Source organism: Mustela nivalis (genome assembly GCF_964662115.1).
Source record: "Mustela nivalis genome assembly, chromosome: Y".
Taxonomy (NCBI): Eukaryota; Metazoa; Chordata; class Mammalia; order Carnivora; family Mustelidae; genus Mustela; species Mustela nivalis.
The window spans coordinates 31,026,174-31,053,598 of NC_139041.1; the positions used below are offsets into that span (position 1 = coordinate 31,026,174).

Consider the following 27,425-nt stretch of genomic DNA (forward strand, 5'->3'; position numbering starts at 1 on the left):
GACTTCGACGGCAAGGACAGCAGTGGGAGATACATGAGAAAGCAGGCGGCAAAGGTTTAGAATAAGACACACACACAAACACACCCCCTCCACGCTGGGCAAACAGCACACAGCCCAAAAGAACACACTGAGTATCTCAGTGCTCCGAATCACTTGCAGGCTGTGGGGTGGGGACGGGAGAAAAGAAGCAGGAGAAGCGGGGACACATGTGGGCTCCGTCGTGTCTTATGCCAAAGGACCGCAAAGTAGGGATTAACTTCCCACGGCACAGAGAAGAAAACTGAGGCTCAAAGGCGCTAACCAGTTTCTGGAGGTCCCACAGGGCGTGGCTGATGAAAACAAGAGGGGAGACCAGAGCTGGCGGACTCGAGGTCGACCCCACGTGCCTCGCCTTCCTCTGATCTCCCAGGAACAGCGAGAGTCACGCGGAGGCAAAGGGTACTGCACCTTTTAGCGTTTCGATTCGCTCACCCGCCCCCCACCCCCCACTGCTGTGGAAAGGAGCAGGCCCGGCCCCCCTGAAGGCAGCTCCTGGAGACAGCGGGGCTGCATGGCTAGTCCTAGAGAGCACAGCCTGGTGGTTCTCCGCAGCAGTGGGCAGAGCCTGCGAGCCTGACCCCCATGGCCTGCCAGCTAAGACAGCCCCCGAGCTTCCTGCTGGCCCCGCTGCTGAAGGAACTAGAAGTTGCCTCTTTGAGCCATTGCTTCCCCATACACAGCGGTCCCCCGACGGGGAAGCAGCTCGCCGCGGGCTGGGCTCTGCTCCTTGGGTGGCCACTGTGCCTCTAGGCAATTGTCCCTAGAGGCACAGCTCAGTGCCTAGCTCCCTCTAGGTGGCCAGGAGGTCTCACTCTCCTGTCAACAGGGTTCTGAAGGCAGGGAGGCCCAGCCCCACGGCCGTCCCTTCTGAACACAGCGGCTCAAGAGGGGCTTCGGCCAGCTGGAGGCCGCTGCAACCGCCCGCTCCCCCATGGGACCCCGGGAGCCCCACAGCCTCGCTGTGCCATCGTTTCTGTGTCTGGTCCACGGACCCCAACACGGGCACCAATCTCATGGTGGCCCGAGGAACAAACTGGGGACTTCAAACACATCTGTCCACCCCAAAACCTGTGCACAGATGTTCACAGCAGCGCTACCTGTAACAGCCCCAGCGGGAAAGACCGCGAGCGCCCCGGGACGAGGGGCTGGATCCATGGGCTCTGGGACACCCACACGGCGCGGTACAGCTCGGTGGCGGCGGACACCCACCGCTGGACGGACCTCAAGGGCTTTAGGCCGAGGGAATCAAGGCAGTCTCTGAACGATTCCATTCATGTGACACTGTCGAGATGACGGAACTCCAGAGACGGAGACCCAGGGTGGCCAGGCCTCAGAGAGGGTGACCTAAAGCAGCATCATGAGGTGTTCCGCTGGTCACGTAACAGCATGCGTCAGATTAGGGCGCTGGTTGCATGAACGTGCACGTGAGACACCTGTACACGAGCGTGTAAGCACACGCAGACACACACGGTGCACATGAACGCTACGGAGATGCACAGAAGGTCTGCATCTGGTCCACGGGGCCAGCGTCCATCTACCCCTGTGAGAGCACAGGGTCTCGGATGGTGACACCCCATTACAGGAAGGTGGGGGGGGGGCTGTTCTGGACCTCTCAGCTCTGTCTCCGCCACGTCCTGCGAGTCTAACATCAATTCAGAACAGCAGCGTTCAAAGTGGCTGTGTGACTGATGAACACATGCACAAAACTCACAGGTCCCCTACTCACACAATGGGACAGTATTTAAGAAAAGGGAATGACCCGCAGATGTGTCCTGCTACCATGACAACACTACGCTGAGAAACAGGAGCCAGCCCCAAAGAACACAGAGCAAACGACACCAGAGTCTCCACAGAATGCCCGGGAACGGGCAAGCCCGCAGACACGGGAAGTAGACTGGTGCTTGTCGCGGACGGGGGAGGCAGGGGTGGGGAGCTCCAGTATGACGACGGTCCACAGATGGCTCTGGCGGGAGGACTCCCACCGCGGGGGCGGGGGCACGGTCCGCGACCCCAGCCACGCGCACCCCAGCACGCGTCCCCGCCGTGAACCGTCTCCGGGAAGGTGTGAGCCAATGCCGCCGCCATCTGGCACACACGTACTTTAGGACCATCTTGTCACAACTGCTGTTCTTCCTGCCCCGTGCGGGCTGGTTCTGAGCCCATCAGGTGCCCTTTCAGTCTACAGGCTGTCCCTCCGATACTGACGGGCTCGCAGTCGCCGGGGCCGTCCAGGTCGATGAGACACGGCAGCCCCAGCACTAAGAGTCAGTCTCCTTCGAACACGGCGTAGGCACCGTTCGGTCACAGCGCGCGCCCTTCCCGCGCGCTCTCTGCTCCCGCATCACCCGTCACCCACCCCTAATGCCCAGGCTGCTTTATCAACGTTCCCTATTAAACAAAAAGGAGTGGGGCGCCCGGGGGGCTCAGTCAGTGAAGCAGCTGCCTTGGGCTCAGGTCACGATCCAGGGTTCAGGGATCGAGCCCCGCATCAGGCGCCCTGCTCCACCTGGCGTCTGCTTCTCCCTCTGCCTGCGGCTGCCCTCCTCCTATTCGCTAGTTCTCCGTCAGATAAATAAAATAAAATCTTAAAAAAAAAAGCTTTGCTGTTCCTGGCTCCTTTCCTTTGCCCCAAACGCCCGTCCCCCACCTAGAACGTACTTCCTCCGTATGCGCCCGCACTGCGTCCACCCGCACACCCATCCAGAGTCTCGCCTCCGGGAGGAACGTCCAGCCTCCTCAGCGGCTCGGCCACGTGCTGTTTAGAACCTTGCCCAGAACTCAGGAGAGTCCGGGTGGCCCAACTGCGTAAGTGTCCACTTCCGCTCAGGTCACTATCCCAGAATCCCAGGATCCAGCCCCCCGGAGGCCCACTCGGGCCCCCTGCTCTGCAGGAGGGCTGCTTCTCCCTCTGCTTCTCCTTCCTTCCCCTCCTTCCCCTGCTCCTGCACGGACATGCTCTTGCAAGTAATATATAAAACCTTTAAAGAAATAAAATAAATAAAACTTTTGAGAAGAGCGCCGCTCAGAATTCCCTCGGCACGGACCGTCGACACCATGCCCAGGACAGCCATTGCCACCACGGCTGTCTGCCGCACCCCCCACCTCACGGGTACATAAGGCCTCACCTCCCAAAACAAGACACATTTCCCACATCTCTGTATACGCCCCAAGGCTCCAGAGGTAACAGACTTAATGAACGGTCATCCCAGAGACTGAAGATCTTTCATACCAAGTACTCTGAAAAGGACGTCCTTGATTCGAGGACGCCCGGCCTCTTTGCAGACCCGGTGCGACCCAGCAGCCACGAGAGAGCTCCAGGCCCGTGAAGGTCTGTTTTCCGGGACTCTGGACTGTTTCCGCTCTAATAGGGACAGCCCAGGAGGGGCTGAGAAAGAGGGAAAACACAGTTGTAGGGGCCGCCGTCACAGGCCGTGCCGACGAGGTGGTTCTGAAAGACCCTGGCGGGTCCACGGGCAGCTATGTGGTGCCCGCCAGTCCGCGCACACGCGCTGAGAAGAACAAACAAGAGCGGGGCACGTGGCAGACCAAGAGTCAGAATCCCTTGCTGGTAACGAGTCACCTTCTAAAAACAGAGAAGGCCTCAAACGCATCTGGGAAACAAGAGCAGAAACGACGCTTCTCTACAAAGCACACAGATTGTACCGGCCATCTCCGCTTCTCTTTCCTAAACTCTGGGACTTCCAGAAGCTCGACAGAAAGAAGCACATCAGGCAGACACACAGCGTTTTCTGGCTTGCAAAATTATCTGTTACAAGAAATCCTGAGAAATCACCATTTCCAGGACTTAGAGTCAATACAGTAACATTGAATTTTTAAGTACAGAAAATACAAAGAGGTTGACAGCATATTTATTACATAATAAGAAATCCATTTTACAATTTCACTTACTCAGAGCCAAGTGTAGGCAAATCCCTTCTTCCTTCGAGGGTTTATTTCGAGGCCTGTTTTCTGTCTTCAGTCACCTGTTAATGAAAAATAACCAAGTAAGGCAAAAGCATCCATGGAAACATCTTGAAGTACATACACCGTCGACCATTCCACGGGCCAGCAGATATCTGAATCAGGGAATCGACAAAACCGGAAGGATCCCTATGTCAGATGTCACACAGCCACCACCACGGACTCCTCAGATTCATTCCCCAGCAAAGGCACACAAATCTGGTCGGTTTTATTATTGCGCAAGCAATTATGATCCTATTACTAGGGAATGTCGAGAACTGAACAATCTACTCCGCTCCCACCAGACAGTTTCTCCTACCCCTCCTAAAAATTGCTAATTGAAAACACAGGTATTTCTACATTCAACCCAACTCAGCAAGTTTCTACTGACAACGGCTCATTCAGTCTTGCAGAAAATGCAAACGATGCTTGTTGCGGTTCCGGTATTAGGGACACACGGTGCCTGGCCTTGTGGAATGTTCCCATCTCGGCAGGGAGAAGCAGGGGAACCTGGTGATGGAAAAGCAGGGACTATAAACTAAAAAGCAAACGCAAAGCAAGATCACGCTGGATGACAGAACTACTGCCAACTCCAGCTGGTGGGGGGAAGAGACAGTGACCGCGGAGAGGAGTTTACTCCCTTTGGGGCCTGGGGCAGCATTCTGAGGAGGGAGCAAGAATGGGGGCGAGAGGCCACAATGCAGACAAAGCAAGTGCAAGGGTCCTGTGGTGAGACTCACCTTGGCAAGAAGGAGGGAGGAAGGCTAGTGGGCTGGGCACCAAAGGTCAGTAATAGCTGGTCCCGGGTCAGAGAGGACCTCACAGCCCACGGAAAGGAGTTGATCCTACACAGGCCCCACTACACCTTATTCTTCACCCAGCACAAGAGTTAATGAGAAAAAAAATGTGATCGTCCTGCTATTTTAAAAAACCCTTCAGGGACTCCTGTCATGCTTAGAACAAAAACCATTCCACGGGCCAGCAGATATCTGAATCAGGGAATCGACAAAACTGGAAGGACCCGCCCCTGACTCACACGGTGCTGGCATGAAACGCAGTGTACAGGCTTCTAGGACATTCTGACCTACTGGACTTACGGGGTGGGGGTGAGGGGCTGTGGGGGGGAGCATGTGTGATGGGGAGGGGAGAGGAGAACCCAGCCTGACTTCTAGCTTCAGGGCTTGAGCAACAGTTTGGAAGGTGCTGCCACTTCCTGAGATGTAGGCAGACTGAACAGTAGAAAAGCAAGACTCTTGCGCGTGTTCCCTCTGAAACGCCCATCCTAGCGATCAGTGGACTCCTGACGAGGTCGCGAAGGACCCCAGTCTGAGCCATCGGGAAAGGGCACGGCTGCAGAGTTAACGTCTGGAAGTCATCCCCAAACCAGGATCTTCAAAAGCTCCGCGCCTGAACGGGAAGGCCCCAAGCCGGCTTCCTCACCCCGGCACGGATATCGCCGTGGATCCGGTAACTCCACTGCAGGCGGGCTGCGCTGCGCACGGAGCGGCAGCCGTGCGCTCCCCCCACTAGATGCTCCTAGCGACCCACACATCCGTTCCCTTCGTTGCATCAACCAAACTGACCCCAGACGTTACCAGCCAACCCCTGGAGGGCACAAGCACCCTGCGGAGAAGCCTGGTCTAAAGACGGCGAGCCGCGGACGGAACGCCGAAGGGAGGTGACGGCGATGAGACACGGGTGTGCCGAGAGGGAGGAGGAAATCCGGGGGTTCGGGGACCCTTGGCATCCAGGGACAGACATCGCTCAAAGATCATAGAATGACGAGCAAATAGCGGCCGTTGATACAGAAGAGGAGGACAGCAGATAAAAAGATGACAAGGAACCATACTGTCTTCTCTGCCCATGCTCACTACACGGAAGAAATCTAGAGAGGCTTCACAGAGGCGCCAGCATTCCCGCTGGCCCATGAAGTCGGGCGACGAGGCAGAGAAGGGGAGCTGCAGCTTGAGTGGTTCCAGAGGCAACAAAGGCAGGCCAGAGGGCACTGAGGTTTCTAAAAACATCAGGCGACGCTCTCAGTGTGGTCAGCAGAGGGGACGGGTGCAGCACAGTGCCAGGACGCTGGGCAGGGGACAGCACAAATGCCCCATCCAGGGCCCCATCCGGCACAGAAAAGAGGAGGCCACCAGGCAAGTTGGCCCTGCAGATGGCCCAGTCCCGGCAGGGGTGACTCCAAAACACCAGACAACCCAGAGTTCCTCCCAAGCGGGAGCCCGGGACCCCTGAGCTGAGCCGCCGCGATCTTTCTCTTCTTCTCCGAGCTTACACGGGCTCATGCCCCTGGCACACGATTCTCAGAGTCCCGAACTGTGTGAAAACGCTGACAAACTTGCCAGACGCCTGACCCACTGCCTGACCCCCTTCCGTCTCCATGACGCAGGAGTATTACTTTTAACACTACTATATCAAAAGAGAAGAAAGAAAAGTTACGGGGGAAAAAAAGAAGGGCAGATTTACACGCCTCACTTTGCTCCCAATTAATTATAAGAAACTCTCTCCGGACCAGAGAGTCATCAGCTGTGAAATGAGGGTATTCAATTATTTATGAGGTTTCATCCACATCAAAAAAATCTGAGGAACCATTTTCCTGTCGACTTCCTTTGTCAATTCTAAGGGAAAACACTTGCAAAAAACTGAACCAAGAACTTACACAAGGATGCGGGGGGGGGGGGGCAGGAAGGTGTGCATCTATCTGTCCCACAGCCAACCGACCACGGAAATCTATCCAAAGGCTGCAATATTTTCCCCAAGTTGCCATAATGATTAACACTGGCACCCCAGAGAAACTCAAGTTGTACCATCATGAAAACAACGCAAAAAATCCAAACTATGTTTTCAGAAGCCACTGAGCATAACAGAGAAGCTGCAATTTCCTCCCGAGTCCTTTCTTTTTTTAGTGAGCCCTGAATTACCCGGGCCAAGAGCCAGGGGCTAAGCCACATACTGGCAAGAGGCACCAGAGAATGTTGAACACTTCATCCGCCGCGAGCTTCAAGTTCTGTGTACTGAAGCCACTGTTTCCTGCATCACACCAATACCGAACGGCAGTCTTACGTACAGCAAGGATTCATTCAATAACAGATTTTAAATCCGTTAAATCAGTGGTTCTCAAATGCGGCTGTCTCCCGGAGGACAGTGGGCGATGTCTGGGGACATTTTTAGTTGTCAGGACTGGAGGAAGAATGCTGCTGGCATCTGGCAAAGCCGGGGACGCAGCCCACAGCAGAGCGCTTCGCAGGCAAAAAATTACCTGGCCCAAGCATCAGTTCTGCCAAAGGCGACCACTAAAATATCAAAGTAATACACGTGCATTGTTTTAAAAAGTCAAACAATGAGGCGAGGCAAAAGACTCCTCTTTTTACTTACAAGCTTTTTATAACACCATCTATCCCAAATTCTACTTCTCAAAGCCACCATTTTTTTTTTGTTTTAGACTTTTCTTATTTTCCAAGCAACCATTTTCAAACCTCAGAACTGTCTGTTTTACTGGCGGTGATCCCCAGTATGGCTTCCATGCTTCTGAAAAACCTCACGACAGGCCCTATCAGCTTTGGGTATCACTGAGTTGAGGGTTTTGGTTTTTTAAGTTCCATCCTCAATCCTACGCTAACCTACCACATTTTTCCAACAGTATAACTGTCTCGGAGCAAATCTATCCTTGACGGACATCAGTCCAACAGTGGAGTGGACACAGGTGAGCAAGCAATACAGTACAATGAGGATTCCTTGCTTATGCGACCTTTTTGTTTTCCTTGGGTTACTAATTGCATCTGTTTTTATTTCCTTAATTCTCTTTTTTGTCTTTACATCCTTTGGTAATTCTTCCAGCAGTGTCCACAATGCTTTGCTTCAATTTTTCACATGATCAAAATTCTCAGCTAATCTGTCAGCTCTATGAGTTTCCCCCTCGTTCCCTCCTACATCCCCCAAATACACACACACCAGGCCTTCCGACATTTCTTGCCTCCGTTCCGGTCTGTACTTGACGGCATTAGGCCTGTAAAAGAGTTCGTGCCGCCTTGAAACCACAACATCTTTAGTACATTTTCTTTGTTTCTAGGATCCCAAATCTCCCCCTTTCTTGATGAACTCTCTCATTTCAGTGGGACACATTCCCTAGTAGATTTCTGAGAATTGATATATAAAAGCTAAATTTCACTGATATCCTGAATACATACAAACATCTTTACTCTACTCTTAGTTAACAACTAGTAGAAGAATGACTTTAAATTCCGAGGGAAAATTATTTGTATAGAACTCTATAATAGTCAGTCTCTTTTCCAACTTCCAATGCTGCCGTTACAAAATCCGGTATCATTCTGATTTCAGATTCTTTATATGACCTTTAAATCCAGGATACTGCTTAGATACGGCCTTTATCTCTAATATTCGAAAATGACATGATAAGCTTTCACGTAATAATTTTCAGGCGCTTTTTATCCCGTTCTAGTCCCCTGGTAGGAAATTCCTCTCTTCTTCAGATTTAAGATTTTTTTGCAGCGTTTCTTCCTCAGAATATCTATTAGGAAAAAAATCAGAATAGCCATCTCTCATCTATATAGTAAAACTCTCTGCACTACGTCTTCACTGACCACTAAGGTACCCATTAGCTGCACTGTGGTTACTAAGCACTTGAAATGTTTGGCTAGGGCAACTGAGGAACTGGCTTTTAAATTCTGTTTAATTTTAATTAATTTAAGTGTAAACAGTCACGTGTGGCCAGTGGTTACCATATGAATGCAAATCTAAAGACTACAACAAACGGGGAAAAAAGCAACAGCCAAGGAGAGGAAGTGCCTACAGCACCACTCTTAGGACCATATTAAAGACGAGAAGATGTTAAGATGTTCTGGAGAAAAAATGTTCAGAAGAAGAAATGGAAAGTAATTTCTAAATCCTCACCACTACTATTTTCAGTATGAAGTTCTGGGACTCCACTCCTTACGGCTTCCTTCCTCCTAAGAACTTGAAGACCCTCTACTCCTGCCCAGGGGGTTCTCTACGGGGTGGACACTACAGAGGCGCACCAGGGCAGTCTCTGGGTCTCCATGCACTCCTTTAAATCTCATTCAACAAACATCACGAGCACAACAAACCGTTATCCAGACATTCAATGAACAATGACCATGACAGAAAACAGAACCGCAAAAACCAAAACTACAAAAACAAACACAAAATTACAAAAGTCCTGTGCGCCCAAGCCAAAGACAATGAGTCCAGAGTTTCGTCCCAATCCCTGGGAGCCACTTACTTTAAACCCCGGGGCCCACCAGACAGCAGGCAGGTAACAGGCGTGCCCTGAAAACTAAGGGCAGGCTCAAAACCAAAAGGAAGTCATTATTGTTTTGTTCGACTCAGAAAAGAAACATAGCAGCACTTTGGGAATAGGGAAATAAATGTTCAGGAGAAATCATTTTTTATTTAAGGATCAACAGGGAAACACGTTTTCTTCATCTATTCTTCATTTAAGTCGTTTACTTAATTAATATCCATTCGTTGCTGCAAAACATGACATTTTATTATATATGTACATTTCACAAATTCAGACAGAAAGTATGAACTACTCAAAAAAGCAAAACGGTCACCAAACAAGATCCTTGTATCAACATGCTTTCTTTTTGAAACTATTATGATGCTAATAACAAGACTTCCAGGCTTCTATCAGCAGCAAAACCAATGCTTCTGCGGCTGCATCTGAATGCGTGCGGTCAGACGCAGGCATCACTTCCTCGCCGCCCCACACCACTAGAGCCAACCGTACGCCACTCCCAACGGAAGGAACAACGGGTCCCTGGCTCACACGATGATGTACCAAACAGACTCCACACAGAAAGACCAAGCTAGGGTTTGTCACGTGAAAATCTGATGTGGGATAAGGTGATGACATGACCCAACTGGATCTGTAAGTATATAATCCCTCCAGATCCAACATCAATTGGGGGAGGGAACAAACCCACAGCGAATTTTAATAAGCTATCTTTTGCCCAATATTTGTTTCTAAGATTTATTATTATTTAAATTCGAATGATAAATTAAATCTCATTTAAGGGCAGGAAATAATCTTTAGTGAGAAAAATAACCACATTTAAAGAAGACACCTTAAAGTATTAGGACAACCACTTTCTTATTCACCAAACTGTCCACCAACAGTGCCTGGAGTCTCTGCGCACAGGTACACCAGCGGACTGTATGCAGATAAGCCTCCCATGACCATAATCAGTTCTTTGTTTACAGATGACATGGTGCACGGAGAGGTGGAACAGAATCCCAATTAATCTCTTCCTCGTCTCCCAGAGCACCCTCTCCACACTGTGCCGTGAGCATTAAGCATAATTTTAAATGTAATTGTCAAGCACACTGTCTATTCACGGGAATTATGATAAAAGTTTCCGAACACCATATGGTCCTGGGGCTCACATTTCAGTTTCTATCCTTGGCCAAACACATGGCCTCCCCCGCTCACCTGGAAAGGTCAATTATACTGCCTTCGGTTTCAGTTAACAGTGCTGCAAGCAAATCCCTTTTGTAAAACAATTAAATTCAATTATTTGCTTACATAAACACCTCAAAACTTGGGACACCAATGTCAGTGAGGAGCCAATGAAGAACTAAGTATTAAGACACACACGCGTGCAACACACACACACACACACACACCCCTCTTCCCATTCACCAAGCACAACACCCCAAGGGTCACCTCCACGTTCAGGCCATCAGGAGGATGTCCTAAATAAAAATTCAAACAAAAAACTAAGACTAAAAACAGCCAACACTCTTACACAAACAGCGCAGTCTCCCCCGTACTGAAAGAAGTTGAAGAACTCCTGTAAAGGCAAACCCGCAAACATCCAGCTTTCTAAATCCATACCCATCTGGAAACAGACGCCTTCAAAATGACTTTTAAACCCCGGGCTTTTCCCAAAAATAAAATTTTGTAAGGTTGCTTTTTTTTTTTTTAAAGGTAATCTCCACTACCCCCAACAAGGGCCTGAAGTCACGAGCATGAGGCCATGTTGCTACCATGCGGCAGGAGACTAGGGGTGCTGCTACACATCCTCCAAGGCCCAGGTCAGCGCCTACTACAAGCACCTCAAAAAGAACACCCCAGGGGCGCCTGTGTGGCTCAGTGGGTTAAAGTTTCTGCCTTCGTCTCAGGTCATGATCCCAGGGTCTGGGATTGGCTCAGATCGTAGTCTCAGGGTCCTGGGATCAAGCCCCGCATCGGACTCTCTGCTCAGCAGGGAGCCTGCTTTTCTCTCTTTCTTTCTCTCTCTCTCTCTCTCTCTCTCTCTCTCTCTCTCTCGCTGCCTGCCTCTCTGCCTACTTCTGATCTCTATCAAATAAGTAAATAAAATCTTTAAAAAAAAACAAACAACACCCCACCCCAACTTCTGCCCAGGTTATGCACAACCGTTCGCATTCCCTTGCACCCTTTCAAAGGACCCACATGTCCAAAACCCGTTGTTACCATCTCTGTGTCACCTGCCCACAGCCCCCTCTCCGTAAGCTCCCCTTGGATCCCACGCTGGGCCACCAGAAGCACTTCCGTCAAGCACACTGCTTGGTTCCACAGTGAACACGGAGCCACGGCACCGACTGCACAGACTCTGGGGCCAGAGGGCTCTGCGAGAAGGGCGGCCCCCTGCCAGCCAGGTGTGTGACCCGGGCCCACGATGCTCGGGCCTCCAGGTCCTCCTCCGGGCAGTGGGGTAACTAACAGAAGCCTCACGACGACGTGAGGAGGACACGCCACCATTCATTCGTGGGCAGAGCAGAGAACGCTCCCTGGCACAGTGGACACCGGGTAAATGTTGTTGCCCAAAACTGCTTTTGTCCCTGCAGTCCGTCTGTGAGGCGATCACCTCAGAGCTTTGTCACTCGGGACTTGTGCGCTCCTGGACCTTGACCTCTGAGTCTTCACAAGGAATACCAGCCCAGCCCCGGCTGCCAGATGCCGTCAGTATCTGCGGTTAGTGACAGAGAGCAGCTGAGGCTCGGAAGTGATCCCAAGACGTCGTGCCCAATCTCTCCCCGTAAATCAGGAAATAGCTCTTCTTTCTGCACTAATTTTTTTTAAGACTTATTTCTTTGTGAGAGAGAGGGGGCATGCACAGGCAGGACTCGATCTCATGACCCTGAGATCAAGACCCGAGCAGAAATCAGGGTCAGAAGCTTAACCGATGGAGTCACCCAGGCGCCCCCCTGCACTAATTCCTTACACGTGTTTAGTGGGAGACATTTAGGAACTCTGACTTCTGTAACCTCATTTTCGCTTCCTGCTTTTCAACAAGTTGGGAGCCTATGCAGGGCTCCAAAGTTCCACTTCCAACAGAGCGTTCGGGGAACTGCTCCGCCACACTGCCCGAGACAGAACAACAATTTCTGCTCCATTCGATGGACCTGCAAGCCAAAGAAGGTATTTTGTACAACGGCGTGGGCTTTTTATTTTCCCCCAGAAAAATCAAATGAGTCCAGAGCGTTGCTAACTGTTTTATCTTTCTTTCATAAACTGATACGACAGAACTTTAATTTTCAGGGTAGAAAGACCCAGAGAGCTTCACCTAGGGTCTGCACACCAGCTGCTTTTGCCCGAGTCTCCAACCATGCTAAATTTAGAAATACACTCTGTCCCAATGTACTTCAGCAGGAAGCAGCCAGATTAAAATAAGATGCCGCGAACACACGAGAATTCGAAAGCTGCTGTGAGCCAACGACCTGCAAGAAACCACAATGCGCTCGTGGACTCAGAGACGCTCTGCCGTCCTCCACCGGGATACAGGAAAAGAGACTTGGATGAGGATTCCAGACACACACACACACACACACACACACACACACACACACACACGATCCACAGTGCGGGACACAAACGGAAGGTGATGAGCTGGGAGCTGAGGACCACAGGCAAAGCCCAGAAGCGGACACAATGTTTAGCTGCAAGGGAACTGAACTTGGGATGCTGAGTTTCCTAGCCATCTAGTTAGAGAAGCAAACAGGGGTAGATGTTCACATCCAGAGAGTGAAGCAGCTTGTTAACAACACAGCTTGTGGAGGGGACACACGTACACCACTTCTCCCACAGGCCCCAGAGGGGAAACTCTCCATTCTCAGTAAATGGGGTCAAGAACACATTTCATGGGGCCGCTTCTTACAGGAATTCTTAACATGAGATGACCACACAACCCCGCAGCACAGGTAAACTAATGAATGTGCGGATAAACAAATCAATGCGCGGATAAACAACACAGCGGCAGCGTGCACATCTCCCCCCTGCCCGCGGGACTTCAAGGAGAACTCTCCGATGCGCTCAGAGTCCCAGCCGGGCTGCGGGTCTCCTGGGGTCACGGCAACACGCTGCAGTATCTTGTAAACACACTTCGGTGCCAATAAATATACCATTTGTATAATATCATTTTTAACAGTTGCCTAGTAACTCACTCTCAGGGCTAAATAAACTTTTGTCACCACTGCATTCAACTCCTTGCTATTTTAAGCAGTGCCTCCATAAATAAGGAGAACCATTTCTTAAGTGTCAGGAAACTGCGGGCCACCCACGTAGAAAGACAAAGCTGCACTCTCATTCCCTCACGTTTAAGGAAGAGATACCACACGGCAAGGCCACGGAAGGGCAGGAAGTTCCACGACGCCCTTCCCGTGATCTGTGCTTCCAGCCCTCGCCATGGGGCCACGCACCCGCAGGCCAGCAGCACGCATGGCACGACCGACCCCAGCCCTAACGAACACCCGGAGCGAGCGTATACGAACACACTTCCGCGTGACTCGGGAAACAAGTACAAAGCACCAGGCATTAAAACGTTCTCACAAATTTAAGTTGACAATTTCAGGAAATTAAATAGGACTTACTTTAGGACAGCAAAGTGACTTTAGTCGCCTGTCTTTGTGCTCCAGACGATGCCAGTTGACCCTGTAGTTTCAAGGTTAACTGCGAACAGTGCTGCCTTGTGCTCTCACAAGCGTCCCAATGTGGACCTTATGGGACGACCCCAGATCTCAGAGACAAGTCAGCACTGACGATGGCTGAGGCTCCAGAACGACAAACCAGGAATGCCAAAGTCCCAGTTGTCTAAAGAAACAGAGACTTATTAAATCTGGAGGTTCTAACATGGCCAAGAGGGCGGGAAGGGCCCTCGGTCAGAACCACACGAATGACCAAAGGAAGCGTCCTCCATCCACTATCTTGAAATAACAACATCGACCAAGTCGACAACATAAAGAACACACTTCTTCTGTCCCACTCCCCAGGAACGTTGGGCAGTGCGCCTCCTCCCTCACTGGCTGACGTCATGGCCACACATCCAGGCGGGTGGGGTCAGAGCAATCAAGACAGACCATGACCTCTATGAGGGCAGGAACTGCACGTGTCTTTAGATCTTCGGGACCTGCAAGTTGTAGTCACGCAATAAATGGGTTTGACGGAATCCACCTCCTTCCCTTTCACGACTACTCTTTCCCAGACTGCTCCTTTGGTTCCTCATCATCTCATCCACTCAACAGAAGCACTTCCCCGTGCTCTGTTCTCGAATCTTTTTCTTCTAGCTTTGCTCCCTTGTGATACCATCCAAGATGGCAGCCCTCTCCGCAGGGAATTCTATTTTTTTTTCTTAAGGTTTTATTTATTTAAGAGAGATAGACTGCACACGTGCAAATGGTAGGGAGGGGGAGACGGAGAAGCATACTCGGGGCAGAGCAGGGAGCCCAATGTGGGACTTGACCCCAGGACCCTGAGATCATGACCTGAGATAAAGGCAGACACTTAACCAACTAAGCCAGCAAGGCGTCCCCCACCAACTTTTTTTTTTTTTTTAAGACTTTTTGCAGGTAATTCTAAAGCTCTATTTCTTTTCTTTCTTTCTTTCTTTTTTCTTTTTTAAAGATTTTATTTATTTGTCAAAGAGAGAGGAGCGAGAGCGAGCACAGGCAGACAGAGTGACGGGCAGAGGCAGAGGGAGAAGCAGGCTCCCTGCCAAGCAAGGAGCCCGATGTGGAACTCGATCCCAGGACGCTGGGATCATGACCTGAGCTGAAGGCAGCTGCTTAACCAACTGAGCCACCCAGGCGTCCCTAAAGCTCTATTTCAAGGCAGTATTTCTTCTACCTACGTTCTATCTCCTGTTGGGTCTTTGTCTTGCATCTGAAGGTCACTATTTCCAATGCAATCGTCACTTTCTTCCCAGCCTCAAGCTACTATGTCTGTAACCCACCCTCCGTTGCCCTTCACTCCCAGACCCAAAACTCTGCTGCTCCCACCGCAGACTCACTCCTTTCTCTCTGCCATCCCCCTCCCCAAATCCCATCCATCAGACGCCAAGTCATCTAACCGACCCAGTGGAGTCTCTAACACGGCATCTCTCCACGGTCACTGCGCTCTCCTACTTGATAGCCTGAACGATTGCACACAACTCCCCTCCTCCTGACCTCTCCTCCTGCAAATCCACAAAACCCCATGAATCTTCTTAAAGGAGGTCTGATGTATCTCATTCCTCAAAAAGACGTCACGGGTGACTACACTGACTCAGAAAAGAAACCCAAGCTCCTTATACCACCTGCCAAAAGGGCTGGTTTCTCCACAGCTACAAAAGCAGGGGCCAGGGCAAACAGCACGGTGGAGGGTCAGTTGTCACCACACTGGAAGCAGACCCCACCTACGGTAAGCAGAGTAACGCCCCTGCCACCCAGGCTGCGCATGTCCTCACCTCTAGAACAGTGAGCACGTCAGATTACATGACATCTGGGAATCAAGGTTGCTGATGAATTCAGGTGGCCAGTCTCACCTTAAAAAAAAAAAAAGACTGTACCCTGTTTTATACAAGCGCACTGCACCCAATGCAGTCAGGGTACTCCCTGATATGGGGAAGAGGGGACACATGGGTGGCTCAGTGGGTTAAGCCTCTGCCTTCAGCTCAGGTCATGATCTCAGGGTCCTGGGATGAGCCCCGCATCGGGCTCTCTGCTCAGCAGGGAGCCTGCTTCCCCTTCCTCTACCTGCTTCTGCCTACTTGTGATCTCTCTCTGTCAAATAAATAAATAAAATCTTAAAAAAATAATAAAAAAAGAAATGGGGAAGAGGGTTGCAAAACAACCATCAGAGTGATGAAATGTGACAAAACCTCCACTGTTGTTGGCTCTGAAAACGAACGAAGGAGTCCTGAGCCAAGGACCGGAGGCGACCTCTGGAACCTAGAAAAGGCAATTAAAAACAAACAAGAACAAAAAACAAAAACTTTCCCCTAGAAGCTCCAGAAAACCACGTGGCCCTGCAGGCACTTCCATTTCAGTCCAGTGAAACCCATTTTGGACTCGCGACCTCCAGAACTGTAGGAAACTACATTTGTGTTGTTTGAAGCCACAAAGTTTGTCACTTGTTACAGCAGCAATAGGAAACTCATACAACCCTTCTTCCTGCCGCCGAGATCCCACTGTACTATACTCACACCATGTTACAGCATTTAGCACTCTGTATTAGAAAATCGACTGTATACCTTGTAATCACTGCAAGAGATAGCTCTAGGGACACCTGGGGGCTCAGCTCAGGTCATGATCTCGGGGTCCTGGGATGGAGCAGTTCATCCAGCTCCGGGCTCAGCAAGGAGTCTGCTTCTCCCTCTCCCTCTGCCCCCCGCTCTAAAATAAATCAATAAAATGCTCTCTTGCTCTCAAATAAATCAAATCTTTAAAAAAAAAAAGAGAGAGAGAGAGAAAGAGTTCTAGGTCTCAGTGTTGACATGACAACCAAGCGTGGTCTCTGGGGCGCCTCCCACCAGAGGCTGTGGAGCTCACCACAGTGTCACTCATTGTACCCCCCCCATTAGAGCTTCTGTGTCAAAACCTGCTTTCACTCCAAATGCTTGAAACTTCAGCCCATCCCTGAAAAATGCAAGCACGTCTTCCAGTAGCACATTCAGAAGTACAGAGTGAAGGCTAGTAGCCCCGAAAAGTGCTTCCCTCGGGCTGGGAATTTATCTCGTGGGACAAACGGCACAGAACCAGCACTCAACGGTCCACATTCATCTTCTGGGCCCAAGCCCTGGCCCCAAGGGCCCTTGGACACGTGGTGCCCCACGATTCCTTTCTCTGTGGGGAACCATGCGTTAATGACTTTATTGTCTCAGCCACTGAGACCGACCTTTAGGAGAGGCTCGCCACAAAGCACTGATGTAGAGGACCGGCCCAGTTCCTTCCTTTAAGAAGCCTGTGGTGAAGCAGGTAATGAAAATCCCTAATTTCCTAATAACCCAACAGGTGACACTATAAGCGTTCTAACAGCAGCTCAAAATTTTCTTTGAGAAATGGTAAGCCTTGGTGAGAATACAGAGAAACTGGAATGCTCGCAGAGCAGAGCTGGGATTGCAAACTGTAGCAGCCCTTCTGGAAAACAGTCTGGCAGTTCCTCAGAAAGTTAAACACAGGGGCACCTGGGTGGCTCAGTGGGTTAAAGCCTCTGCCTTCGGCTCAGGTCATGATCTCAGGGTCCTGGGATAGAGGTCCGTATCGGGCTCTCTGCTCAGCAGGAAGCCTGCTTCCCTCTCTCTCTCTCTCCACCTGCCTCTCTGCCTACTTGTGATCTCTGACTGTTAAATAAATAAATAGAATCTTTAGAAACAAAAAAAGCTCAACACAGAATTCATATAGCCAAGCAATTCCACTCAAATGAAAACAAAGGTTCATCCAAAAACCTGTGAACAAACTTTCATGGCGGCTTATTCATAATGGCCAAAGAGCGGAAGCAACACACATGCCCATCAAATGATGAGTGGATACGCAAAATACAGTCTACTTGCAACAAGAGCATTGTTCAACAATAAAGAAGAGGGAAATATGGACTCCTGCTACAACATGAATAAACTCTGGAAGCGCTAAACTAAATGAAAGATCAGACACAACAGACACGGATCCGCACTGCACGATTCCATTTATTTGAAATGTCCAGAATAGGCAAATTCGCAGAGACACAAAGATTAATGGTTCTAGGGCCTGGCAAGGAGGGGAGCACAGTCCTTGGGCACAGGGTGTCTTTTGGGGCTGGCAAATGTTCTAAAACTATACTGAGATAACATCTGCACAACTCTGAATTTACTAAAAATCACTGAATTCTACACAGCACATGAACTTTGTAGTTTGTAATAAATTTGTAGTAAGTTTGTAGTAAATTATTTCTCAGTAAAACTGTTTCTTTAAAAGAACTCTGAGATCCTTGAAGCAAAGATTACCTCTGTAGGTGAGTACTAATACTAAATAAAAGGTATTGCTACAATATGACCAAAAAACTAGAGACAAGTTCCAGTGTCTAAAAAAATAGAAACTGCACTTGCTGTCATACTGAGGATTTTAAATAGTGCATTTCCGCTAATGTCAAAAGCATAATTGCATAATTTACCTGGGTAAGAGGCATATAGAAGGGCTTTCTAATTCAAATTAAACCCGAACAATAGAATTTACTGAATCAAGTCACCTTTAGACATAATGTGATTTTCACCTGTTTTGCGATGAAAACCACAACACAGAAAACGCTTCTCGTCATAGTGTCAACAGAATCCGGAAGATGAAACTCACTACAATATCTGCTTATTAGGAGTCGAGAACACAAACACGTGAAGCTCTAGTTTAAGTGAATCTTAAATTCAGTGGAAGCAAATTAAGAAATTCAACTTTCTGTTGTGACACACGACAAAAACTTCAAGAATGACAGTAAGATGTATTTTAACAACTGCCCGATAGCTCACGAGACCGCTGCAGAACTTCCCAGGCCGATGGAAGTCCAGCGGTGCCACAAAGACGTCTGTCACTCACCCCCTTCCGTTTCTTCGACTACAGGCTGAACGAGCAAGGTAACGTCAGCCTTGTTTACAGCCACTGTCTCCACATGCTCTTCCAAAGAACCTGTTCCACCCTGGTCAGTCCCGGCAGTGCACGCCCCACCGACGGGACCAATGGGAAGGCCAATACACGGCCGAGCCCTCTCACGGCCAGGCTGCGTTTCTCACTTAAAGAGGAAGAAGCGGCTGTCGAGGAGCCCGCGGAAGTCCTAGACCCCAACCTGCTGCCCCTTCTTGGGTCCCTGGTCCCAGTGTATTCTACTCCAGCCTGTAATCCCGGCACACTCAGCAGGGTACGAGCTTCGTGCAGCTCTGGTTAACAAACCCACACAAACCTAGTAGCTTGGAGCAACACAGACTTGTTCTCTGGGTTCTGGAGGCAAGATGCCTAAAGCGGGTTAGCGGGTTCCTTCTGGAGGCCGCACAGCAGAATCCAAATCCTCACCGTGTCCAGCTTCTAGAGGGCGCCAGCATCCCGCAGCCCGTGGAAGCCCATCCTGCAGCCCGTGGCTTCGCGGGCCACACTTCTCTCTGCTTCTGACATTCCCGCTGCTCCCGTCTGAGAAGCACCTGTGGGAGGACTATGACCTCACGGGATGGTCGTCCCGTCTCAAGACCCTGGAGACATACTCCCAGGTTCCAGGACTAGGACGGGGACTACCTTTCAAGGACCAGTGCTCTGTCTCCATGGCCATCTTCAGAAATGGGAAGAGCGGGGCGCCTGGGTGTCACAGTGGGTTAAAGCCTCTGCCTTCGGCTCAGGTCATCTCAGGGTCCTGAGATCGAGTCCCACATTGGGCTCCCTGCTCAGCGGAGAGCATGCTCCCCCCCCCCCTGCCTCTCTGACTACTTGTCATCTCTGTCTGTCAAATAAATAAATAAAATCTGAAAGAAAGAAAGAGAAAGAAAGAAAAGAGAAAAGAAAAGAAAAGAAAAGAAAAGAAAAGAAAAGAAAAGAAAAGAAAAGAAAAGGGCAGAGCACCCAGAACAGGGGCTGGAGACGGGAGTGCTGCTTTTAGGACTCTGACCAGTGGTCACAGCCATTCTTTGCTAGACAGCTGTGGTCCCGGGGGGTGGGCACATGTGGGCTCTGCCTTGCACACTTAATAAATGCAGTTGGCCTGATACCAAGAAGCAGAGGCGGGTGCCAGTCTGGCCAGCTCCACTTGGGTGAGCTTGACCTCAGAAGGCACACAAACGCTGACATCTTAGTCAACTGAGGCCCCACATGCACAACTGCCCCAAATCACAGATAAATGGCCTGAGGCCAGATGATTTCCCCAAGAGCATGGAGCTGCACGGCCGGGAGGCTGGGACCTGAATTCCAGACCACTCTCTCTTCTGCCGCCCAGAAAGGCTGTCTTCCCCAAGGCCTACAGCGTTGGCTCAGTCCGCAAACACCTCCACCCACTTCTCCCTGAAACACCAAACTAGAAATGTATGATCTCAAAGCCAGAAGAAATGCAGCCACAAGATCTAGGGCCCCACGGAGGCCCGCTGGAGGACTCGTGGGCAAGCGGGGCCATGCAACGCAGGACATGGTCCCGACCGTGCGGGGCCGCATCTCCTCCTGGATGCCGCCCGCCTCACCTCCTCCGCCTCCTCTAAGGGCCTGGCACCCACACGTCCAGCAGGTCCTCACCAGGCACCCCGGGACGACCGCCCCTGCCTTGCAGCTCTGCCCCGGCAATGCGGGCCACTGGTACGCGCCAGTCCCTCTGACCAGATCAGAGGTTCTCAAGGGAGGGAGACTACGCTCCCCCCTCCAGCAGCTGCTGAGCGCCAGGCTCATGGGCTTGGGAAGCAGCTGCACCAGGAACCCAGTATCCTCTTTTTCTTGACCGCCCTACCCAAAGCTCAACACAGGGAGATCCTCTCCACACACACCCTGGAAACACAAGTGCTCCCAAAACTGCCACGTGCCGATACGTTTCTTCCCCCACACTAATGGGCGCTCTATGTTTGCAGAGCAGTCTCTATTTCTTTATCCATCACTGCTTCCATAGCAGGAAGCTGTACAGGGAAACCTTAAAACATAACTGATTTATATGCACAGAAGAAAGTTGTGTTTAAATACGCCATTCTAGGGCGCCTGGGTGGCTCAGTCGATTAAGCATTTGCCTTCGGCTCAGGTCATAGTCCTGGGATCCAACCCCACGATGAAGCCCCACGTCGGGCTCCCTGCTCAGTAGGGAGCCTGCTTTCCCTCTGCCCCTCCTCCCACTCGTGCTCCTGCTAAGTCCTTAAAAAAAAAAAAGAACTAAAAATCACAACATTATGAACTACATTTTGAAAATATGAAATCCACTCTACTTTGGACCCTTGGGCAGAACAGAAGCCCTGTGGTCCCAATATCACTGTCACCAACATCATCAACATGGTATATGCAGAAGTGCCCCCAAATTACAACACCCTGGGTAAGGATGGGCACCAGGGGACACGCCGTCCCATGGCACACATCACGTGTGCAGAGCGAACGGTGTGCACACGCACATGTGTGTATGCTTCTGTGTGTCTACATACATATTTTACATTTCAAAACTTGGGAAATAAGGCTCAAAGACACCCTCCAGTCCAGGGTGTTTAATCCTTGGCACTATTTGCGTTTGGGGCCAGGTCATTCTTTGGGGTGGGGGGGGGGCTGTCGTGTGTACTCCAGGACCCCCAGCAACATCCCCGGGTCTCTCCCCATGAGATGCCAGGAACATTTCCCCCCACTCTCCAGCTGCGGCAACCAAAAGCGTCTCCAGACACGGCGAGATGTCCCCTGGAGAACACAATGGCTCAGCTGAGGACTGCAGCGCTGAGCTACCCCAAGTCCCCAGACGGAGTGTGTTCTGACACTATTTAAGGCATACACAGTCCCTGACACGAGAACAATCTGCTGGCCCAGATTACTGTGAATTACAACCAGAATTATCTTCTTTGAGAGGTCTTAAAAAGGCAATAAATTCTGCATTACACTTTTCTGACCTACATTCCATTAAAACGACTCAACTACAAGCTCTTATGAAAAAAATCTGTTTTTCCGCGCAAAAAAATAAAAAAGTCCGTATTTTACCACGATGATTTCTGAAGAGCCTAAGAAAACCCGAAATTGCTTCCTTTCATTAGCTTTACACCGCAGCCCGCAATCAGGGAGAAAAAGCTCGGGAGGTGGTCTTGCATTAACCCAGATCCCATCTTCCCAGCGGACCGACATTTTTCTAGCTTACATAAATACTGCCTGTAAATTACTGTTTATTTTCCTTCGGCTTGTGGACCAAGAATCAAATGGATTGCTGGAAACAGAGTCGACATCAAAGCTCTCATTTTCTCCTTTGCACGGCGACTCCAAAGAGGATTTTCATGCTGTCGTCTAACCCCACTCCGAGGATGAGGGCACGGCACCCCGGGGCCGAACCCGAGAGGACCACTGGTCGCTAGGACCCCAGCCCCATGTGAAAGCGACGGTGACCAGAAGCGAAGGGGGCTCTGAGTGATTCCTGAGAGCGCGAGCCTAGACCGGGCACAGTGACGGAACGCGCCACGTCCGTCCCCTTTGCCCTGCCTTCTCGGAGCTCTGCTGGATCGGTTTCTGCCATCTTCTGGGGTGTTCTCCCACGCCTGGAAGCTGAGAAAAATGAAAACGTCTTTCACGCTGCTCCTAGGACCCGAGCAGAGGGGAGCCAACGCAGTGCTCTTTTCTCCAAAATTCCAAAGCGAACTAGCTGTTGCACATTACAAAGTCTAGACCGTGAGGTGCCCGAGTCCTGCCGGACCCCCGCACACATGCTCACAGACTACAGGCAGCGGAAGGAACCCCAAGAATTCTGCACAGCGAGCCCAAGGCACAAGGGAGCTATGTCCAGGGGGGCTGTGCAGTACACGAGGGAGCGAACAACGCCCCTCATACGGACTCACGCAACGTAAGAATTTGAGTGTCTTTTATATGAGCTTGGGACGCCCGATCGCGGACATCTGTTTGGAAGGTCTCATTCTACGGAGCTGGCGCTGGCGGACTATTTCTGGAAAAAGCTAGACACAAGGCCACAAGGCCAAAAGGCATCACACCTGTTCCGTGTGCAGAGATGACGTGACGAGAAAAAACTCCCTCCCCAGCTTTCACGGACAACATCCGACACCTTAAGAACAGGACTTCGTATTTCCCCGTGTCAGGAAACATTCATTTTTTGATGTTTCTCTCCCAACCATTTAAAAATGCCCAAAGCATTCTCAGTGTGAAGGGTGTATAAACTCGGGCAGCGGGCAGGGTCTGGCTGGAGGGCTGCTACTGGAGACCCCTGACGTGGGGGAGCAGAGGCGGCCCTCTCCTCCTGGCCGCCGAGCCTGCCGGCCCAGGTCTGGGCCTGGAGAGGAGACGGGAGGCCGCCCAGGCAGCCACAAGGCCACAGAGGACGTAAGGGAAACATACACTTAGACATCTGGGAGGAAAGGGGTCTTTCTGAACCCAAAACGCAGTCTTTGTGTTGTTTCAGCTAAGAAACGTGGGCCAGGGGACAATGGATACCTTCAAGCATGAGAAAGGTGTGGCATTTTTCGCAGGAATGACACCACTTGCACGTAAGCTTTGTGCCTTGTTTTTTATTCGTTAGTTTGTACGGATATGAATCAACATTAGTGTTGCTCCCTTACGACAGTCCTTGTTCCGCACCCACATGTGCGAGCATACGCCAACTGGTCACATGAGGTCTGCGGAGGTCTTTTCATTATGCCTTTTAAACCCCAGTGAAGTCTGCAGAGAAACTTTCTGTCTCTAGCTATTCGCAGTCAAGGTCAGTGACTTGCTCCTTAGCAGACCCTTCACCGCTGGGATGTCCTGGAGGCCACGTGAAGAGTGACTACCTGCTATTTCCCTCCTGAGGAGAGCACTTCCTCAAGGGAAACCCCACTTAACACCTCGGAGTTGTGCGAGACCCACAGCCCGGACAGAAGACAAGGCTTTTGTACTGAACGCTACCCAGCCCACTCACCCACCCCCACACCCTGCAAGCCTCGGCCTTACTGAAAATGCCATTTTCCATTGCATGAACCACAAAGTTTCCACGAGAGCTCCCGTGAGGGTAGGGAGAGCTCATTCCGAGGCTGTGCACTCCCGTGGCATTCCTCCCGCCGTCTTCACCCTTATGGGGCACTTGTGCTGTTCGTGCAACCCTACGTTTCGCTCAACTAGATTTCCCTTCTCAGGCTTCGCCTTCAAGGGGCTGGATGACCCCCCAAGTACTTGGTTAAATGAGCGAGCACTTCAAGGACCTTTTAGCTTGATGTTAGGAGATCAAAAGCCGTTCCTCGGCTGTAACAGAGGAGACCATGAGGCCATCAGTCTGAGCAATACTGGAATGTTATGTCTCTGTGGGACTCCTGTCTCCCCACTGCTACATACTACACCTGGCACCTGGAAGACCTCAGCCTCAGGTAAGTTCCGTCAAATAGGTCATTCAGAAATATTCGCCCTTTAGACTTCAAGATCAAAAGCTTCTGCACAGCCAAGGAAACAGTCAACAAAACTAAACGGCAACACATGGAATGACAGAAATTATCTGCAAATGACAGTACAGACAAAGAGCTGGTATCCAGGACCTAGGAAGAACTTACCAAACTCAACAGCCAAAATACAAATAGTCCAGTCAAGAAATGGCCAGAGGACATGAACAGACATTTCTCCAAAGAAGACATCCAGATGGCCAACAGACACATGAAAAAGTGCTCCACATCCCTCGGCATCAGGGAAGTACAAGTCAAAACCAGTTTTGATCAAAACCACCTCACACCAGTCAGAGTGGCTAAAATTAACAAGTCAGGAAACAACAAATGTAGGCGAGGATGTGGAGAAAGGGGAACCCTCCTCCGCTGTTGGTGGGGAATGCAAGCTGGTACAGCCACTCTGGAAAAGAGTACGGAGGTTCCTCGAGACGCTAAAAACAAGAGCTACCCTATGACCCAGCGATTGCACTCTTGGGTATTTACCCCAAGGATACAGAAGCAGGGAAAAGAAGGCCATATGCACCCGCGTTCGTAGCAGCAATGTCGACAACAGCTGCACTGTGGAAGGAGCCGAGATGCCCTTCAGCAGGTTAACGGGTAAAGAAGATGTGGTCCGTATGTAGAACGGAGTATCGCTCAGCCATCAGAAAGGATGAATATTTACCACTTACATCAACGCGGAAAGGGCTGGAGAATACTATGCTTAAGTGAAAGAAGTCAGAGAGAGAAACTTACCACATGGTCGCGCTCATACGGGGAACGTACCGCACAGAGGACCTCAGGGGAGGGGAGGGAAGACTGAATGCCAAGTCCTCAGAGAGGGAGACAAACCGCGAGAGACCCTGAACGGGAGGAAAGAAACGGAAGGGTGCAGGAGGGGGTGGGGTCACAGGGCCGACGTGACGGGATGAGCCCTGCCTGTTACATACAAGTGACAGATCACTGAGCACTGGGTCTGAGGCTAAGGTACCACGTGTTGCCTAACTGAATTCACATTTAAGGGGAAAAAAAAAAAGTAGAACAACAAAACAGAAACTTGCCCTTCGTAAGCACGGACACCCCGGGAGAGTCGCTAGGGCTCCGCAGCAACATGGCAGAGGCAAGGCCCAGAGGCAGGCGGCACGTGTGCACACCTCGGGTCCCCCTCCTCCCTCCTGGCCTCCAGGGGTTTGCTCTCCATCAACAGACAGGTCTGACTCGCCCACCCAGACCCACGGTGCAAGCAGGTAGGTCGGAGAAAAGCAGGAGGAGTGGGAAGACAGAGGAGCCAAGCCCGAGCTCTTACTCAAAACCAGGAAGACGCGGCCACAGGCACCCAGCACAGCTGCCGCCCGCAGAAGGGAGACACTCTGGGGACTTCCATGCGGCCGAGATGGTAAAGCAGAGGGCCACCGCGCCCGGATCCCAGAACCCCCTTCCAGCCAGCCTGCTCACTTCCTGCCCCTCCCCCACCCCCACGACAGCCGCACACACTGCCACGAGCACCCAGAAGCGTCAGCAAGGCAAGCCCAGGGAGGCACTGGGGGCGACCCACGGGGACCTTCAACCAGAACCGTCACAGACTCGGGTCCCCGTGTCACCAGGGCTGCTAACGTCATGACTCCCCAACCGCACTCCTATCCTGCCCCTCAGATGGCAGGAAAACAAAACCTGTCGCGCCCATCGCACAAGGCCGCGTGCAGAGCGGGTGAGATGCAGCCGTGGGAACTGCAAAACACAAACACGGATGGGCGACCAGGACCTGGGAGACAGGCCGAGGGCAGGCACCGCACTCCTTTTGGGACTACACAGCGCAGCCGTCACGGCACAGGGTGAATGACAGCTGCTGAGGACACCAGAGTTCTGGGGGGAGATCCCACTTACGACGTCCCTGCGACCCTGGACTCCTCCAAACACCGAGACACAGAGTGGCGTGCAACCCCATTCCGATTCCAGCACATCCCCTACAGTCCGGCACAGCGAACACTGATGAGCTTTTAACCGCCCCTCGTCTGTCCCGCTTCCTACTCGTACCCCCATTCCTTTATGGGGGAGCGCCTTTCCTTCTCCATGTGGCAGGCACCCCTGAGAACAGAGGGGAACGGACGTTGCACTAAGGAAGTCCCAGACCGTCTTGCTCTCGCCTCTTCCAAGGTCTTAGGAACAAAGTGTTTACAAGTTCCCTTGACTATAAAAATTTGCAAAAGCCATTGAAAATGACAGCAGTCCGCAGTTAAGTCCACTTCCTCCACGGTCTACCCCACAGAAGGGGACAAAAGGGAAACAGAGCTGTGGCGACGCACTCTGTTCTGGCTTCGTGGGGTTCAGCGACGCGATCCCGAGCACCCCGTACAGCTGTGTCATCACGAGCTGGGGGCCCAGGAACGCTCCTGCCCAGGACATACCACCCAAGGTCAGGACGCCATGGCCGGTGCCAGACGGCACACCGGGATACGAGCCACGTGAGGGCAGAGGACAATGATGGTGAGCGATGATGGGAGCCAGAAGCCAGGGTGTGGAAAAGCCTCCCCGGAAGTTTTATCAGCTCCTAAAGCACTCGTCAATTTTCAACATTTGTGAAATAAAATACGAGCGGTTCTCCAAAATGGAACAAGCCCACAGTCCACATGCCATTCCCCTAACAGGTTGCAAAGCACCCCAACTACGGCAAGAAGAGGATGCCTGGCCACGGGGAACCCTGGATGACCCATTTCCTCCACAGGAAATGACCTCACAAAGCCTCCGTCACAGACACGGGTGACCGAAGAAGAACGGCTTACGGAAAGGGAAAAACCATGCGGGCATGCCGGGCAGTTCTTTCCATCACAAATGTTATTCTCCCAGAGTGTGAGGCTGGTGCTGATACATGCTTACTTTTTTAAAAAATTGATTTATGTCAGAGGGAGAGAGAGAGACTGTGAGCATGCAGCTGGGGAAGGACAGAGAGAGAGGCAGCCAATCCCCAGGCAGACTCCCCACCGAGCAAGGAGCGCGACACGGGGTCGAGCCCACAACCGACCGGGCCGCCCAGGCACCCGGCTGATACCCGCTAACTGCAGAGGTTACAGCTAGCTGCTCCCTCAACCTGCAAACAGACACCCAGTGAGC

At 51.2% G+C, this 27,425-nt stretch overlaps 1 protein-coding gene across 5 annotated transcripts in view; it reads right to left on the reverse strand.

Moving 5' to 3' along the window:
• The window catches only part of LOC309856868 (F-box-like/WD repeat-containing protein TBL1X), a 201,641-nt gene that overhangs the window by 123,143 nt on the left and 51,073 nt on the right, over positions 1-27,425 (reverse strand). For 4 of the 5 annotated variants that reach the window (XM_082718647.1, XM_082718648.1, XM_082718646.1 and 1 more), the window contains exon 2: positions 3,949-4,022. The gene's annotated coding sequence lies outside the window, so the exon portion shown is untranslated. Of the gene's footprint in view, positions 1-3,948; positions 4,023-15,734; positions 15,813-27,425 lie in introns of all 5 variants that reach the window. The other variant, XM_082718650.1, reaches the window with a different exon arrangement.